Consider the following 19,852-nt stretch of genomic DNA (forward strand, 5'->3'; position numbering starts at 1 on the left):
ACCCTACTCTTGAACCTTGGCCTAAGGTCCTTTACTTAGCTTATTGTATTAAGGTTCTATTTCTTCACAGAAACTAAATTGATAGGTTACATATATATGTGTGTGTGTGTATATATATATATATGTATGTGTGTGTATATATATGTGTGTGTGTGTATGTGTGTGTGTGTGTGTATATATATATATATATATATATAGAGAGAGAGAGAGAGAGAGAGAGAGAGAGGGAGATTTGTTATGAGAAATCTACCATCTGCTAGCTGGAAATCCAGGAAAAACAAAATGGTGAAGTTCAGTCTGAGAACCAGAGGATGATGGTGTAAATCTCAGTTCAAGGGCAGGAGAAGACTGATGTCCCACTCAAGCTGTATGGCAGAATAAGGAGCTAACTCTTTCTTCATCTGCCTTTTCATCTATTCAGGCCATTAGGGGGTTGGATTATACCCACTCACACTGGGGAGGGCAATCTGCTTTACTCAGTCTATCAATTCAAACATTCAGCTCATCTGTAAACACCCTCACAGACATACCCAGAAATAATGTTAAAACAAATATCCAGGCATCTTCATGACCCAGACAAGAGGACACATTAAAATTAACCATCACACATATTGCCATCAGTTAAGTCCTGTTGAGTATTGATTTTGAGACAGCTCAACTTCATCCAGCATCAGTATCCAAAGGTATCATGCTTAAATGTAAAGACAGGTTCACATGAACCTCAAGTATTAGAATCTCTAGGACAATATCCAGAGGTCACAAGCCACAATTCCTCTATGACCTTACTTGAAATGGAACAAAATTAGTAAGATGTCCACTAAACAATGAGTACAGTGCCCCGGGAATTAGTTACATTTGAGTGTCATATATAACATAAACTAATAGTTTAATAGAAAGTGGTTCAAAACTGGAGACATGTTCAAACCTTTCCCAACTCTTTGTATGATTCTCGGTAGTTATTTCAATTCTTTCAGGTTAAGTTGCTTAATTTTAAAGAGAGTGAAGAGGTGAAATAGTAATAGTAACTGTCATTTATTGAGTACTTATAATATTTAGATTTTTGTACATTATTTATAATCATTATATTATTTAGTCTTATCAATAATTGCATGAGATGTGTTAATATTATTCCATTTTACACTTGTAGAAACTGAGTCCTAGAGGAGCTAAAATGTTCTTGTGGGTACATATCTAGTAAATGGTTGAGGCAGCACACAAAATCAGGTCTGTCTGTATTCATAGTCTTGGTATAGGAATGAGATCATAATTCATGTTAACAGTCTATAATTATTGATTATTTGGATAGTATGTGTTGCCAATGGGAAGGAAGAAAGGGTCTTGGCACAGAGGGTACCCTAGAATCTCTTGCAGCCCTGATACAGTTTCAGTCAAGGGAATAACATTTTTTTCAATAGGCTACAAGTATCTTTATCTATATCCTTTCTTTTAGATTGGAAGCTTGTTGTAGTTGTATTTCTGGAATAAATATGGCACAGGACTTAGTACATTTCAGTGCCTGAATATAATTTGGGGATAATTGAAAAAGGCAAAGAAATCATCCCTGATTAAATTTGTAAATGGCTGTCTGGAGAACCATTATAATTTATGAAGATTTGTTGCTCAGAGACTAAATAATACCAGTGACAGCATTTCCTCGGAGAACAGAAGATCAAATCTGTTGCAAAGTAAGTGCCAATACTTCCTCTCAAAAACATAGCAGAGGAGACAGAGGTAATAAACGATGCTCCATTATTTGTTTCAATGCTTATGACCCTCCTGGCTGCTTAAGAGAAGAGGGACAGTATTTAACTCTTTCAGTGCAGTTGAACTACTATATATTCCCACTGCATCCAACAGTCTGAAATTCTGAAGGGGAGGATAAGTGGATAAAGTAAGTTGTTGAGATAAGTAGACCCCTTATAATTACACCTGCCATATCTGGCATATGGAGAAGCGTTGGCTAATTTCATGTAATAACCTTTTTATTTATCCTGTAAAACAGTGATGATAAAAATTCATAATATGAATTGTAATACTGTGTTCATGTCATTTGAAAAGATGACAAGTCCTTTTGCAATTAGCATTATTGTGGGTGTCTGGTACTGCAGATTGGGTGTTAAAAATATAATTTGTGGTCCTATATTTCAGAGCTAACCCAAAAATCCAAGGTGCAGATTCTAGCAGATTTAATTCTACCTTTAGCTCTCCTACAGCATATAAATTGAAAGCTAGGCAACTTGTCATTCAAATGAGTTATTAAAAATTGAGACCCTGGATCTCACCATTTTAGATTTTGGTGGTGTCAGCACATATTAATAACAATTTTTGAAACCTAGAGTGCTGCTGGTCAAATGTTAGCCTTATATACTGGTATTGCCACCTTAATTAATATATATTCTTTTTTTAAATAGGTATTTGTTATATTAAAAAGTATTATTCTATTCAGCTATCAGTATCTGGACCTTATTGATATCTAATTACATAGCTTTAATAATCATTTGACATTTAGTGTTTTCTATCTAACAGTGGAATGCAATGATTTATATCTCTTGAATGGATTATAAAATCCTAGATGGCAGTCATCATGTTCTATATGCATTTTATTAATCATAATTAATCTGACATAAAGTTAGAACATAGTAGGATTAATAAATACCAGACGATTGATGAATCCAAGTTCACGCTTAATAGGTACAGAAGTGTGTATTTGTTAGTGCTGTTTTTTTTGATAAATTGGACATTGAATTTGGTAAATAATATATGTAAAACATGCTATACAGTGCCGGTAATAAAATAGATGATATAATACATGTGGTTTCATTTTATTCCTCCTCTTAATTTTATGGCCTCATAAAAATGGTTCTATGGAAAACATGCACATGCAATTCTCTCGAAGCAAGATATTCGTTTTCATGTAAGCACAAGAGACACATCAAAATTGTATCGTTACAAATAGCACTTATAGTGAACTTTATGTATGCTCAATTCTATCTGTACAGACCGACACTGAAACTCATATATGCATGTAAGAAAGTAAAAAAAAAAAAAAAAATTATCTCCAAGCATTTTGTTGGGGAAAGAACATCATAATGAATTGCTTTCACGGGGGATAAAGTAACACAGGTCCAACTTCAGAAAACAAGGATGCTGCCTTTTTGTTTTGCATTTCACAACGATTTGTCCAAATTTTGTTTGGTTGATTGCACTGAATTGTCTTGTTTTTGAAAAACAGAAAGATTAAAAGAAAGCTCTCTGCAGGGGAAAAAATATGCTTCAGAGAAAAGAGGAACAGAAGAGGAGAAAAGGCATTATTAATATGGTTAGTTATATGATTATTCTCCTTAAAATTTGTTATTTTAGAGCACAGTGGCAGCTTCTTGAACTCACTTTATTGTTAGACACAACACTTAGTAGATTATCAAAAAATCAAAGCAGTCTTTATCACACAAATTTAGAGTATACCTGCTATAAGGCAACGAGCAAATACATGAACAAACATATACACAGAAGTCAGCAATACTTGAAAATTAATTCCGTCTCCTAGAATGCCATGTGTGCAATAATTCAGAGTAAATGATAATATATTATACTCTAAGTCCATAACCTTAGAAAATAAAAGCCTAGTTGGTGCTTGACTTACAAGAGCAAAACAAGCTTACAGTGCATGGGTCTGTGATGTTTGGCAAGTAGTCAATAAAACCATACCTTATGACTTTCTATCCTAAAGGTTCTAATCAAAACAATTTATTTCAGGCATGTAAACCCTGCTTTTCAGACCATAGCTATTGTCAGCATGTGCAGCAGCATCAGCAAAAACTGATGCAATTTTTGGATTGAGAGTCTCAGAGCTCCCCCATCTGTCTCAGTAATGGTTGGATTTCATACAAGATCAATACAGCTTGTCAACTAGAGTACAAGGATTTTCCCCCTAACCTTTATAATAGCAATATCCCTGCATCCAGTCCTGTCCAGCATAAAAGCAATAGCTGAGGATATTATGCAAAGGATCTGGAGCTGATGGAACTGGAAGGACAACAGCTACCAATACACTAATTGCTAAGAGCCCAGCATGCAGATATTATAGTCCATTTGAAATCTTAAACTTCGGTAACGAAAAGAGAATATTTTTTCATGCTGTAAGTTAACTTGCTTGCTTCTTTTGAGTATAGGACAGTGGGTAAAAACAAGAAAGAGATCTGTAAACAAAGCCACTGCTTATTTTTGTGTGAGGGTTATCTGGATGCTCCAGTTGCTTCTCTGAATGTATTTCTCTCTCATCAGCAGTGGAATAGGAGAATTGACTGTGATGTGTTTGTCTTAGTAAAAGGTATAACTAGATCCTGGGGGGAGACAAAGCGTTTTGCTTTGTTTCTGCTCCAGTTCTCTACCGAGAAATAAAACCATGAGATTCAATTCTTTTTCCTGCAATGGACTTGTAGCTGCCATGACTGGCTGCTCAGAGCCACAATGTGTGGATTGTTGTGTATCACTGCCCCTTAGTGGCTGGCACCAGCAAACCTTTCTAATACCTACCTAACACTACAGGTTTACAGGTAAATAGAGCATGCAGGCTCTCCTCTCTGTTTCTTAGAGCAGAAAGCAGAGACTTACTGTGCAAACCCGCCCTTTTCTAAGAGGATGCTTTGTTTTCTTTTTGTTGGTGTAACACAGAGGAAAGAGCAAGTACTCTGGGGTCAGACAGATATGGACATTCCTCTGCCATTCTCTAATTGTGTGATCTTGGGAACATTGCTTAACTCCTTTCAGCTTCTGTATTTTTCTTCCTTCAAAATGGAATCAGCAACAACCTCACTAAACCATTGCTGTAGAATTAATTCAGATAGTGAAGGAGAAAGGCTAGCAAATCATCTGATATGCCTTCTCTTATTGTTATTAACAGGCTTAATGTTATTAATATAATGAAAATTTATAAACCATGTAATCCTCCCACTATTGCATAAGACCAGGAAAATGTAAGAATGTCATATAAACTTTAGTCTCTGAAATTACAAATATAGCCTGCTTTGATGGGTAACCCTAGGAACAATATAATACAACGGTTCCTGCTTTCACTTCACATTAAACATGAATCTAGTTGCTGTAGTTTGTGGGATAGATTATGGTTATGTGAAATAAGATTTTAATTCAATTTACTACATATTTTGGGAGGCTACTGTATGAAAAGTATTGTCCTGTGTATTCCAGTGTACAAGGAAAAAATAAATAATATCTATGATTTCATAGAGCTTCCAAGTTAGTGGATAAAACAAAGATACGAATTTATCTAGAGAGAAATTAGACTTTGCTAAATTAAAGATTTATAGTAAGTGCTGTGGGATTGCAAAGGAGAAAGCCAGTGATTGGCACCCTCAAAGTAGTTTTTATAGAGAAAGTGATATTTGTAGTGGTACTTGCAGCGATATTTTTAGAGTTGGATAAACAAGGGGAACACATTCCAAATAGGGACAATAGCACTTCTAAAAAATGTATGAAGTAGACAGAGAATAATGAAAAAATTAAATGTAGAAAAAGCATGGGCTGCATGTTAAGAATAGTGACCAATAAAGGTGAGGAGATAGATTTTAAAAAGCCTTGAATACTATGCGGAAGTTTCATATATGTTATACTATAGGCAATAAGAATTCATAAAATATTTTACATTTTAAGGAATTTTCCTTATTTTGTCTTAAGAAGGCAATATTGAAAATGTTTTTTCCCAATAACATCTTTTATTTCAAAGCTAAATCTTTATACTCATTTTTAAGGTCATGCATCATTATATACAATGTCCACGTACCTTCTTTTAAAAATATTGCCATTTTTAATGCTAATTCTTCTTATTCCTTTTTAACAAAAAAATTTTCCATTGATCTACTATTTTATTCTATCATTGTTGTATTGCCGTATGTGAATATTTTTCTCCACTCCTAGATAATTGTATTCTTCTCAAAGAAACACAGGGCACTGGAGCAGAAAACACCATGAATATTCAAGTGGGATCATTCCGCATGTGAAGCAAAACCTTTGGGTCTCTCATGAAGATGTAAAAATCATAAAGTAACACTGAGCAATGAACGGCATTACCCAAAAAGTCGCTGGATGATATATCAACGTGACCTACAAAATATACCCAGCTATTTGTCTATTTTTCTCCATCATCGTTAATACTACTTAGGTCCAAGACATCATCATCTCTCACCTGGATTACAGCATTGGCTGGAAGCATTTTAAATCCGAACCTCCTAAAGCCTGCTTTTCATTTCCCATTTTATTAATGTCTCACAGGCCATATGACATCTTCAAACTGACCGCATACCTATGCTTCTGGGCAGGCACTCTGCTTTAACCACACAGGTTTTCTTGTTCTTCTAACAACTGAACTCTTTTCTACCACAGTGGCTTTTCTTTCTTTCACCTTTCCTGGAACAGCAATCTTCTGTTCATTTGCACGGCTCAATTCTTTGCTTCATCAAAGTTTTTATTCCAAGTCCTGTAAAGCAACTCCTTTCCCCCTTCTCATCATTCGTTATTATACAATGATGTTTTATTTCCTTCTTGGAAGTTATTGTGCTTACAAGTTATTGTAACTTTTACCTATTTCCTTTTACAGCCTGACTTATAGAATCACAGTGAGATTGTTCCGTTTTATTTACCTTTGCATCCCCAGTGCTTTCAACAGGGCACGTGTGTGTACATGGCTGCTAAATACTGGTTATGTGAATGAAAAAATGAATGGCTGAGTGAACGATTCACTAAAGCCTTAATCACATGGAAATGGAAATGAAATAGAAAGCAAGTGAGAGGCTAAAGTCATCAGGGAGGACAACAGCAATAACAGCAAAACACAGAGGGAAATGACTAAATGAGGAAAGCGTGAGTATCACACACAACAATGTAAGACAGGAAAAATAAAGTAGACCTCGCTAGTGCCCAAATGGCCATATTTACAGCCAAGGACCATTTAAATTCGGCATGCCAATAGATAAATGTGAAGCCTTGGAATTAATCCTCTGCCCATAACTGTATATAGTCTCTGGGAAACCAGCTGAAGGAAGTCTGAGAAATATAAGGAAGTAAAGAGAAATATAAGCAGCCTATACCTGATACTCACCGTGCTGCAGGAAGAGGAAATGTGGGCTTAGGTAGCACAGCAGCATCTAGAAGGCCAATGCCACATGGCAGGATCTCCCCATAGGTCTTACAGCAGAGATTTGGCAATCATAGAAGAGGGTATTACTGCTAAGAAACCCTGGCACTAGGTGTTGTGGTTCTAATTTTAAAAGACTGGGTTTTAGTATGAAGACTCTCCTAACAGAGGAATGAAAGAGGGGAGGCAGTGAGGCAAGGGGAAAATGGGGTGAGGAAAGTAGGCCCCAAGTCCTGGGAATAAACAGGTATTATGCATGTTACTGTTTTGAGAATTCTCTCAGGTGAGTAAATCAAAAGCCAGTAAAATCAGAATAAGGAAACAAAGTCAGAATTAGACCCATAGTCACTTGATGTGGTGTTCAGACTGTTGATTTAAGTATTTTTCTAAATCACTTACATAAGGCAGGTGTTGGTGAGGGAGCTCTCTCTAGATGTGAGTTAAATGCCTTAAACAGAAGGGGAGAACTACAAAACTCAGAAATAGAAGGTTCAGGTAAAAAGGTAACATATATTAATACCTGTATTGTAGTCCAATTTATTCTTTTCTGGTCTCCTGTAGTAAATGATAATATTAAATATTGTCTCAAATGACTAAAATACAAAAATATATCATTAACAATGATAGTTGTCACAAACTTCTGTGCAGACACTCTTCCTCATTTGGCCAAGGTATCTATAGGAAGAGGTGTTAGCTGGAAAAAGGGATCCACGTGGTCCAGGATGCTAAAAATATATGCTGATCTACTGAATATCTGAGAACCACACGGTATGAATAGTAACACAGAGTATTGCAGGTTTTAGGCAGAAAAAAATGCCTGTGATTAGAGATAAGTTCATAGGGGAAAAAGAATGCAGAGGCAGAATTACAGCCTTAGTATAGGAAAATAGATTAAGGCTGAGAAACACTAAGATAAAAAGAGATTTGGCAAACGACTGAAATGCTTTTCAATCCATTCAAATAATCAACAAGTGGAAGCAAATATGTTGGAATTGGATAAAACAATCTATTTTAAAGAAAGACAACAGATCAGATTCAGAGACAAAATGTTGCTGGCTATATTCTGAGTTACACATTATCTAAGAGTACAAATTGACTTGAAAATGTTCTTAGTAATGTACAATAAAAATAATAACCAGGTAACATTAATTGAGCAAGAAAGGAAAAATCAGTATGGCCTTGGTTACTAACAATATGCAAACAGAACAGAAGGATTTCTGCTAAAAAAATCTATTATAAGTAAATTCAGGAGGAGATTTTACTTTATTCAGTTTGAAGTTAGAATAACGCAGTCTGATTTTACTGTGCATGATTGGAAGATGACATCAAGACCCAGGTCAAATCCTCATTAACTACACTGTAGAGAAACAGAGTGATGACGTTCAATTTTGAAAGGTTTAGTGGTCTCTCTAGTGCCTCTACTAACTGAAGTATCGTAGACTCCATATCTTGTCCCCTAGGTGGTTCAACATGATGGATATTAAACTGGAGTTTATTTTTATGGATGTTGTTTGGGTATGAAGAGGATAAGGATTTATAATTAACTTAAAAAGAAAGAAAACTGAAAGAGAGCAGGGCCTATAGCTAACTGACATCATTTTTTCAAAGCAGTCCTTTACTCAAAAATTTCAAAAGCAATAAATGGTTACCAAACAATGATATAAAAGCTTAATCTAACTTTTGAAGATAATGACATATATAATAGATATAGATCACATATATGTATGTATAAGATGTTTTATATATATCTAGTTTTTATACATAATATGTATGTTACCTATAAACAATAATTTTTTTTATGTAATTATTTGGTCAGCATTTATATATATATGATAAGTTGGGGAATTGAGAATGAACGGTGAATCCACAGAGAAGAGTGAATATTTGTTAATAAAGGTACTCAATAGATAACCATCACCAAAAGCATATTCAAATATCTGTGTTTTCTTTCTTCTTTTAAACATTCATAAACATAGATGGTGGCTGGACCTAATTGTACAAGCAGTTTAATTTGTTCAAATTACAAATCAATGGATGTGTTCATTAATTATGAATAATAGTTTTAGCATTCATTCATTATTTCAATAATTTCAGATAAAATTTTATATGTTTTATGTATACATTTATGTTTCTGTTTTGTTATATTTTCCTTTTTCTTGAGGATCATTTGAGCTAAGGAATTCAAGACCAGCCTGAGCAAGAGCGAGACCCCCTCTCTCCTAAAAATAGAGAGAAATTAGCTGGACAACTAAAAATATATATGAAAAATTAGCTGGGTACGGTGGCACATGCCTGTAGTCCCAGCTACTTGGGAGGCTGAGGCAGTAGGATTGCTTGAGTCCAGGAGTTTGAGGTTGCTGTGAGCTAGGCTAACGCCATGGCACTCTAGCCTGGGCAACAGAGTGAGACTCTGTCTCAGAAAAAATAAATAAATATCACCGTTATTTCTTATAGCTGAGTAATACTCCATGGTATACGTATACCACAATTTACTAATCCGCTAACGAATTGATGGGCATTTGAGTTGTTTCCACATCTTTGCAATTGTGAATTGTGCTGCTATAAACATTCAGGTACTTTTGTTCTCCTGGATAGAGTTGGAACCCATTCTGTTAAGTAAAATATCCCAAGAATGGAAAAACAAGCACCACATGTACTCACCAGCAAATTGGTTTCCCTCATCATCACCTAAATGCACATTTGGGAATAACACCAATTGGGTATCAGACTGAGGTGGGGGTGGGGAGAGGGGATGGGTGTATACCTACATGATGAGTGCAATACGCACTGTCTGGGGAATGGACACACTTGAAGTTCTGACTCAGAGGGATGGGCGAGACATGGGCAATATATATAACCTGAACTTTTGTACCCCCATAATAAGCTGAAATAAAAAAAAAATAAAGAAGAAAAATAAATAAATAAATAAATAAAAATCTTGATTCCGCTGTCTGTAAAGCCATATAGCTAAACTGAACTGCCATTGTGTTGACATAGTAATTAATCATAGGACAAAGCTAAAAATCTAGATTAGAGAAGTTTTCTGTTTTCTGTGTAGTCAAAATGGGTGAAATAACCATGGTACAGATTAAAAACTTGAAGCAGTAGCATCCAGTAACTTTTTATTGAATATTGGACCTAAAGGGTAGGTAATAATTTTAAACAACTACAATATTGATTATATTTGTTCAGAAAAATGCCTTGAAATTCTGAACAAACATTTTCATATTAGGACCTTGTACTGTTTCATTTATAAAACAAACATTTTCACATTATCTGTATTGCAGAGAAAAGTTAGGTAGAATTTTCCGAGGAGTCTATTGTACGTAAACTCAGAAGAGTCTAATTCTCTGTAATCTAAAAGTGAATTTGGGCAGACCTCTGCAGACTGTCTTCTACGTTAACATTTTCTCTATCAAACATCCCTTGATCTTTAAACCCCAAACTTTTTAATGTGTACTTGTTTCTCAGTGCAATGATTTTCGGCTAGTACTTAAATAGGAAAAATTGATATATGCTTCCCCGATATTGATTTCCTCTAAAACAACATTTTTAACAAAATGATAAGAGAGAACATTCTTGAGTTACATTTCAAATGTAATTGGTAGAATGTCATAAGCACATATAGAAGTTTTAAGAAGCCTACGGATTTCCAACAATTAGAAAGGGTGTTTTGCATGTTGTGGGCCCTTAAGAGAGGCATCTAGCAAAACACACAACCTGAGTCTTTCTTTGCCATATTGGTCTCATCCTGGACGTGATTCCACTGAGCCTGTATATTTAGCCCTTGTTTTTGTCTGCTACTTTACAATAAGTCTCCTCCAAATTGAGAAAATACTGAAGAAAATTGGATAAAATGAAACAAAACAGATGAGAAAAGTAATTACCATAAGGTCACGTTTCTGCATATAAAATAATTCTTTGATATAACTATGTTGATATTTTTAAGGTCAGGTACCAACAATTAAAGCGTTTTATATTTTTACATGATAGTTCAACACTTTTTTGGCATTTTGCAAAGTTTATTTATATTTTTGAAAATTGAGAGTTTTAAATATCCCTATAACACTTTACAATGTTTTCCATTTAAAATAATGAGAAATTGGGTCCCTGTTAGGATTTTAGGGCAGAAAGTCTGACTTTCAGCAAGGAATTAACAACTTTAAGTGGATTATGACAGGTTTTAGTATTTCTAAAGCTCTCAATTGTGAAGTAGCCTCATGGAGTGGATGCTTTTCCTTAGAACCTAGCATCATTTTGGTTTTTTTAGGTGGTTTCTAGCTCCTTCAAGACTATTCTTGTTACTTCATGATCAAGGACAATGTTAACATCTTAGTGAAACCCAGATACAAAAGTCTCTCATTCTATAGCTGCAAATACTGCTATAGTAGCATTTTATTAGAGAGATTGGACAATGATGAAAGGAAGATCTCTGAGCATAGATTTAGTTTTACATTATAGCCTTCTTTCATATCAATCTAGAATCCATGAAGGTGGTATATTTTTAACTGTATGACTTTGTAAATTTGGAAAAGACTTTCAGTTGCAGAGAAATCATGTCACCTGGAAAACAAGAGCAGATGTACTTGATCATGCACAGGTAAAATCTTGGAAATGTATGCATAAGTTATTTATGAGTGGTGAATAATTTAACCTCAAATTATTTTTTAAAAACCTTGTTGAATAAATGGAAAAACTAATTCATGAAAAATGGAAATAATTACTTTTAACAAAAATTCATAAGTAAGATTTGAATAGAAGCCTTTATTTTTAAGTGTCAAATGAATACAGAAACACATTTCATGTTATTGATATTCCCTATTGTGAGGAATTTTCCATAGATGTCTGTAATTTTCTAGTATATATCTTTCTTATGCATAGCGGCTTTGAAGGACAGGAAAGGCTATTCTATTTCTTGATTATGCAAATAATGACATTGTCTTCTTAAATTCTTTTTAATAGCAGATCAAAATCAAGCTGATGAAGGAAACATGCTAAAACTTTACAAAATAAAAACTCTGATTTAAGATTTCATTGTGTGATACAGATAATAATAACTTATATTCTGGTGACCATCTTGCCTTCCCAACTGGCTTTTCTTCAAACCTCTTTCCTTCCTTCCTTCCTTTCTTTCTTTCTTCTTTTTTTACAATTTTGATTCTGTGGGTTGGAAACAGAAATCCCTATTTCCACCATTGAAAGTAAATTTCTACCTTCCTTTCTACAGAATTATGGCTATCAAAATGAGGCTTTATTTTAAATATAATTATTTAAATAAAATTAGTGTTAGTATTTGAATTGTCATTGGTTCTGGTAAATACTATTATAATTGTTTTATAGTACATGATGAGGAATATTTTTATCCAGATAAGGAAAGCTCAAGCTTTAAAATCTACTCTGTTTGGTTACTAATTTCTAAGATTTTTCCTACTGGAAAATTTTCAAGAGTGCTTGGTGAATGGTTTATATAGGTGTACTGCATGGTTTAGTACATCTGTAGTACTCAGGGGGATATTTTAGCCAATAATATTAACTTCATATTTTCCACATTTATAATTTTCCTTTTGTTCTCTTAAAGTTCTCACTTAGATCAGTGGTTCTTAAAATTGTTCACTTGGTTTAGCACGTAGAAGTCACAGTGCTATCTGTGAAATACCAAAACAAAACAAAACAAAACTGAGATACTGAGTATTATGCACATATAAAACCTAAATACAAAACTTTTTGGCATATTATAGCTACCATCTTACACACATAGGGGACCAATAAGACACAACAGGAGTCAATGTTTTAAAACAAATACATTTGTATGAAAAACATAAAATTGAAAAAAATTATCTCCAGTCGGTATTTTTTCTACAAATTGAGAAAAGATCAATTATTCAATTTTAGCAGCAGAACACCTTGATCCTGCTAATGGAACATGTTATGTATGATGATTGTTTAAAAACCATCTTCCCACATTAACAGACTTTGAAAAAAGATCAAGAAGTAAAACATTTACATGACTATAATCAACATGAAAATTAGTTGGATATCTAAATATATTAAATTCATGACACACAGAATTATCTATGATCTAAAAGGATGTTTTAAGCAAATAGAATAATTCCCTTAATTCTCCTATTTATTTGCATGTTGTCATTCACATGTGGATGCTAAATATAAAAATACTTGATCTCATGGAGACAGAATGTACAATGATGGATACCAGAGGCTAGAAAGGGAAGCAGAGAGGGGGGATAATGTGGGGATGCTTACTGGTTACAAAAATATAGTTAGATAGTTAGACAGAATGAATAATATTTGATAGCACAACAAGGTGGCAATAGTCAATGATAAGTTAGGGTATATTTTAAAATAACTAAAAGAGTAGAATTGGAATTCTACAATCCATAACAAAGAAGTGATAGATGCCTGATATGATGGATACCCCAATTGCCCTGATTTGATTAATACATATTATATGCCTATATCAAAATGTCATACGTACTCTACAAACATGTATAACTATTATGTACCCATAAAAACTAAAAATAAAATAATCTACTAGTCTGCATATTTAGATATTCCTTGGACAATAACTTATAGAAAAATCCATGTAATAAGTAGTGACCAAATAATTTTGGTTATATTTTAATAGAAAGATAAAATGAAATCAAATTTAAAAACCTAACATATAATGCATAAACTCATTAAATACCTCCAATAGGTTGTATTTTAAAAAATGTCTGCTCTAAAACTGCGAAGAATGCCAAGGAGAGAGATTCATATGAAGTGTGATCTTGTGAATTGATTCGACAGTACATGACAGTCTCAGATCATCACAGATTTATAGAAGAATATTTTGGCAAAAGTCTGCAGTCTACTTCCTTCTAGAAAAGGTTGGTAAATGTAGAGGAATTTATTTAAAGTTGAGTTGTTCCTTTATGAGTTGTTTGGCTTAGCTGCTCAAAATGATGATCAAATAATTAAGCAAGGCAGTTCTTGTTCACATAGGCAGTAAAGAGATTAGATATACACATATACATACAAGAGAAGAATGGTAACGTTCATATATTTTTAAATTTTCTTTACTACTAAGAACTGGTTGATCGAAAAGTATCAGCTCTAGCTGTAATACTAAAAAAGGCATAATTACAGCTTTTCTTTAAATTGAAAAACATAGCTAAAACTGAATAATTTAATTTTGCAAATTATGAGGCTGAAATTTAGAGAGGGCTAGTGGCTTATACAAAATAGTGTATGTAGAATGGGATTCCGGCTCCAGGGCTTCAACCCCTGATCAATGTTTCTTCCAATTTCCTCGCTTATAAATACCACATGAGTTATACATTAGAATTTTATATTGAATCATGCTTTCTTTTTCTTCTGCTCTTGGCGTTTATAGCTTAGAAATGGAAAAACCATTCAACTCTATTGCTCATAAAAGTAGAAATAGAATCTTAGAACTAGAATCTTAACTATTTATTTTGGTAAATAGGTAAATACCATATCTTATAATGTATACTGAGGAGCAATGGATCAAATAAGACACGATCCCAGACACAACAACTTTTGGTTCATTAGTGGGAAATGTGTAAGTACTTAACTAGAATATACCAATAAAAGATGTGAGACTTTCAGTCTGTTGACTTCATTCTATTGCATTGTTTCATAGCCATAAAGAATGTGTTGAGATTCACGACCTCTGATGAGTGGCTGGTATGTCTAGCTGTGATGGACCTTGACATATACATCTATGTTTTAGGTTCACAGTCTACCTACAACCTTTGTTCAGAACAGGTATAAATTCAAATAGTAAAAGAACTTTATTAGAAGAAAAAAGGCTGTTTCGAAATGTTCTCACAATTAAGTTAGAATTTTGTTTAATAAGCTAACACCTTTCAAACACCTTGACTTAAATGTTTGCTCTAGAAAAACTTGACATTTTAAAGAATTCAAGTTTTAATATGGTAATAAATATACAATCATGTTATTACATTTTTATTCTTCATAAATATAGACTAATCTCATATAAGAAATATTTCTACCCAATATTTTCCATACCAAAAAATTTATAGATAAATAGTAAAGGCAAATATAATATTTTGATCATAGAAAAGTAGAATTTTAAATGAAGCATAATTATACTAATTATAGATAAAAAAGGAGGGCTATGAAAGTATTTTTTCCATATATCCAGATTTGGACATAAAGGATAAACCATTATATTGAAGAAAGCCCCTAAAGTAGCTTAAACCTCACAGATTTGGGGTGGAATTTTATTCTAGCCCTGCATTCATTTAAGTCCCACTCTCACATTTTTCAAGAGTAAGAAATATAGGACACTCCCATATTGCTATCTGGACATTTGAATGCAGAGCCTTCATAAAGTACTAGCTAGGGTTCTGAGATACAAAAAACTGAAACAATCTGTATGATGTAAATAGCAAGGGATTTAGCAATAGGGCATTGAGTGATATTATTTCAAATGGCAGTTTGAGGAGATCTACAAACCTACTTCTTAGCCAAACAACCACAAATGGTGACAATTTTGTTTAAAAAAAATCATGTAAAGTTTCTGCAAGTGCTGCTAAGCGAAAACAACAAATGAAGAAACTAAACCTCAGTAAGGATGTCAAGCCAATCTGGGAATTGAACCAGACACACTTCCTTCCTCCCGCCACCTCAGCCTCTCCCCCCATCTCTCGCCCTGTCACACACAGCTCAGCAGGACAGAAGTACCACTCTGGGTGTGTCTTACCAAGACGGGTCTTTCTCTATCCCCAGCTCCCAATCAAGGGCTGCTGTGGGATAGAGTTAAAGCAACAGTCAACCAGCATTTCACATCAGCCCTACCTTTGTATAGCAGAAGCTACATTCCAGGTCAGCTCCTCTGAAAGATTGAGACTCTTTCTTCAGTCATGTGCCCATAGGGTGGAGCCTCTGCTGCAGACACAGCAGGACCAGAGTGCTGCAGCCTTGAATGCCTTCACCCAGCTAACTTGTAGGTGGGAAGTTCTGTGCCAGAAGTGGTGAGCAGAGAAAATCAGAGACCATGATTCACTCTGAGCACCCTACTTGAAAAGCAAGGTGTCATTCTGAGAAAGTGGGTTACTGTCCCTGCTCCTAGATCTGGAACAGTGGTTCAGAGATTTTGCACAGGCAAAGCAGCAGGCTGTAAGAATATAGAGTTCTGAAGCTCTGTCCAAAATAACTGACTTTATTTGGAGCAGAGTACAGGAAGTTCAAATATACGAGTGGTATAAAAACAATGGAGATTTGCTGGTAAGTGGTTAAGAGGCGGTTGGTATTTCTATTAACACTGTAAGCTAAACGTCAGTGCAATTAATTCACCGGAGAAAACCAGGAAAGGCCTAAAAATAGCCCTCCTGGAGTGAGAACATACCTCAAAGACTGGTCTCTAAGACTGTCCCTCAAAAGTGGAAACAACCCAAATTTTCATCATTGATAAAGAGAAAAAAAAGCATATATTATTTCAATGGAATATTATTTTGCAACAAAAAGAAAGAGCATAGTGATATATACTATAACATGTATGAACTTCGAAAACATTATGTTAAGAGACAGATGCTGCACAAAATACCACACATTGTATGCCTTTAATTATATAAAATATCCAGAATAGGCAAATCTATAAAGACAGAGAGTAGATTAGTGGCTGCTTAGGGCTGGGGTGGAAGGATTGGGGGGAAACAGGGACTGACTGCTAATGGTTATAGTGTTTCTATTTGAAGTGATAAAAATATTCTGAAGTTGACGTGATGATTGTTGCACAAATCTATGAATTGCATGGTATGTGATTTATATCTCAATAAAATTGTTATTTTTAAAATAGGCATTTGGTAGTTTACATTGTCACAGCGATGACCAGAGAAATGGTCTCTCAAAAAGATCAGGAAGAAACTGGAACCATAGCTGGAAAAAATTCACAACAGCTGAGGCATAAATACCTGAATACTGCAAACTGTCCTGCCACTACTAGTTTTCCTTGGACATTATATGCAAGAACTTCTGTCACTGGTACCCCCATCCAAAGAGACTCTCCATTCTATTTGTTATGTGCATCATTAAGTCTTACCTCAAAGCCCTGGAAATGCTTGTCTGATTGATCAAACTTACATTACATGCTTGCCCTAGCAGGATTTATGAGTATAATGCTATTTTCAGTCTTATATTAGCTGATATCTTTTGGTCCCTTATCGGGTAAGAGTTTTTCAAGCAGAGTAAAGGGATTCAGATGCTGGGTGGCCAAAGATGACACATGCATGTTATAGTTTGGATATTTGTCCCTTCAAACCTCATATTGAAATTTGATCACAAATGTTAAACGTGGGGTATAATGGGAGATTTTGAGTTATAGGGACAGATCTCTCATGAATGGCTTGGTGCCATACTTGCAGTAATGAGTAAGTTCTCTCTGTGTTAGGTCCTGTGAGCACTGGTTGTTAAAAGGAGCCTGGCAACCTGCCCCCACCCCGCCCTTGCTTTCTCTCAGCTCATGTGATCGCTGCACATGCCAGCTCCCATTTGCCTTCTGCCACGAATGGAAGCAGCCTGAGGCTTTCACCAGATGCCTACTCTTCCAGCCAGGAGAATCATGAGCCATATAAGCCTTTTTTCTTTTGTAAATTTCCCTGTATCAGGCACTCCTTTATAGCAATGCAAAACAGACCAACACACATACACTAATAATGAAAAAATACATACACTTTTTTCCATGTATAAGATAGTGTTCTTAGAACTTTATGTATTTTAGCTCATTATTTTCATTAATTATGTAAAACAGGCACTTTTATTATTATTCATTGTCTTCCAGAGGAGGAAATTGAGATGCAGAGAGATAAAATTTCATGATCACTATGCTAAAAATTTCATAATCACTTTGCTAGTAAGTGGCAGTGACAGGATTTAAAGCAAGCTTTGGTCTCTAGAGGCTATGTTCTCAACCACTGCTGTGTTGAACTCCTTCCCTATGAATAACATAGTTCTTTTGATTCAACTCAGATCTGCTAAATGGATCATGATCTATACTCAGAAATGAACATTTTCTGCTATGCAGACACACTGAAAAATATCCAAATCAATTTAGCACTCCATTATTTTACTACTGTAGAACAGTGTTAGATGCTGGGGAAGGGATTAGGAAGCAAAAGTTAGTACAATATAACCTCTACTCTTAGGAAGCTAACGGTATAATAAATTCATGCTGAATAAATACACAAAATAAATTAAATGAGGCCTTTGTTCTTCAAAATTTTAAATTGTGAAACACTGTCTTCAAATTATATGTGCAGAAACATATGATATAACCAATGAAAGTATATTTGCTTTGATTCAAGCTTGGATTTTCAAAAGTTGCATCTATGCTACTTATTCCTCTCATTGGTAGTACAAGAGAATTTCTGAAGCACCTATGAAGAGACACTCAGTTCTCTGACTTTTATTCTGAAAGCCTAGATTATGAAAAATTCAGAGAGAAACATAAAAATAAAGATTTATGGGGTTTTCTAAGAAGGGAGAGAGCAGTGAGTTAAGGGAACCCAAAAGTGATCCTTAAAGAGGATAGCATTTGAAATAAGCCTTGACAGATGAAGATGAGTGGTGACAACAGAACTAGGGAGATGACAGTCATGACCGTAGGCTCACAAGTAGTATTTGGAAAACAATGGGTATTCTAGATTTGTTTGAACATAGATTATAGATTTAAACACACAGAACAATAAACTGGGCCAAGTAAGTTGACTATGAATTACCATGAATTGCCTTTATATTAAACTGGAAATTAACAGAATTCATTAAGTTTGTTGTTGAGAGTGTGATATAAGCAGAACTATGTTTTCAAAAACAACACTATTTTTTGTGGTTAGGATGGTTTCAAATGGCAATAGAAAGAAGAAATAGAGCCTGTCTAGAAGAGTATTGGATTATTGCTAATATTGGATATACAAATTATTCATGGAAGAAAATATTACTGAAAGAATGAATAAATGCACAATGGTGCATGGAGGAAGAATCTATATAATTTAATCGGTTTTCTCAGCATAGGTGAAATAAAAGTTGGTATCAGGAATTTATTTCAAATGCTGAAGATAACTGGGCAATGTGCAATTAATAGAAGTCAACAGTATAGAAAAAGAGTGGACAATTTTGAGATGGAAATAATATGTTTGATCTATTTAGATAAAGATTATATGGGACATCTTTGAGGTGATGTCAAACACTGAGTTAAAATTACAACTCTAAGCTTTAAAAGAGATTTCAGTGTGAGTATATGTGTATGTGTGTTGTGTGTGTGTATTTATATCATGATTAACTCATGAAGAAAAACAAAACAAAACCAAAATAAGCAACCATACAATTTTTTTAGGGCAAAAGGAAAAGAAAAAGAAAAAGAACAAACAAAAATCATAGAGACCAGATTTCAAAATTTTATTTTTTAGCCTATTTCTTAGCAGTGTGTAAACTCAATTGTCCAAGTCTACTGTGAGAATTGACATAAAATACATAAATGCATGTTTTGCAAATTATAAAACATACTAAAATAGCTGTTTTGCTAATCTTTTCAAAATTTACATGAGGTGAAAGGAGAGAGTATTTATTAATACAACATAGTAATTGATGAAAAAGAAAACAATGTTAACAATGACTTCAGTTTTTATTGTACCTTATATAGTTCACCCATTTTTGTCTTAATTGAAT

Source organism: Eulemur rufifrons, chromosome 19 (assembly GCF_041146395.1).
Source record: "Eulemur rufifrons isolate Redbay chromosome 19, OSU_ERuf_1, whole genome shotgun sequence".
In the NCBI taxonomy this organism is placed as follows: domain Eukaryota; kingdom Metazoa; phylum Chordata; class Mammalia; order Primates; family Lemuridae; genus Eulemur; species Eulemur rufifrons.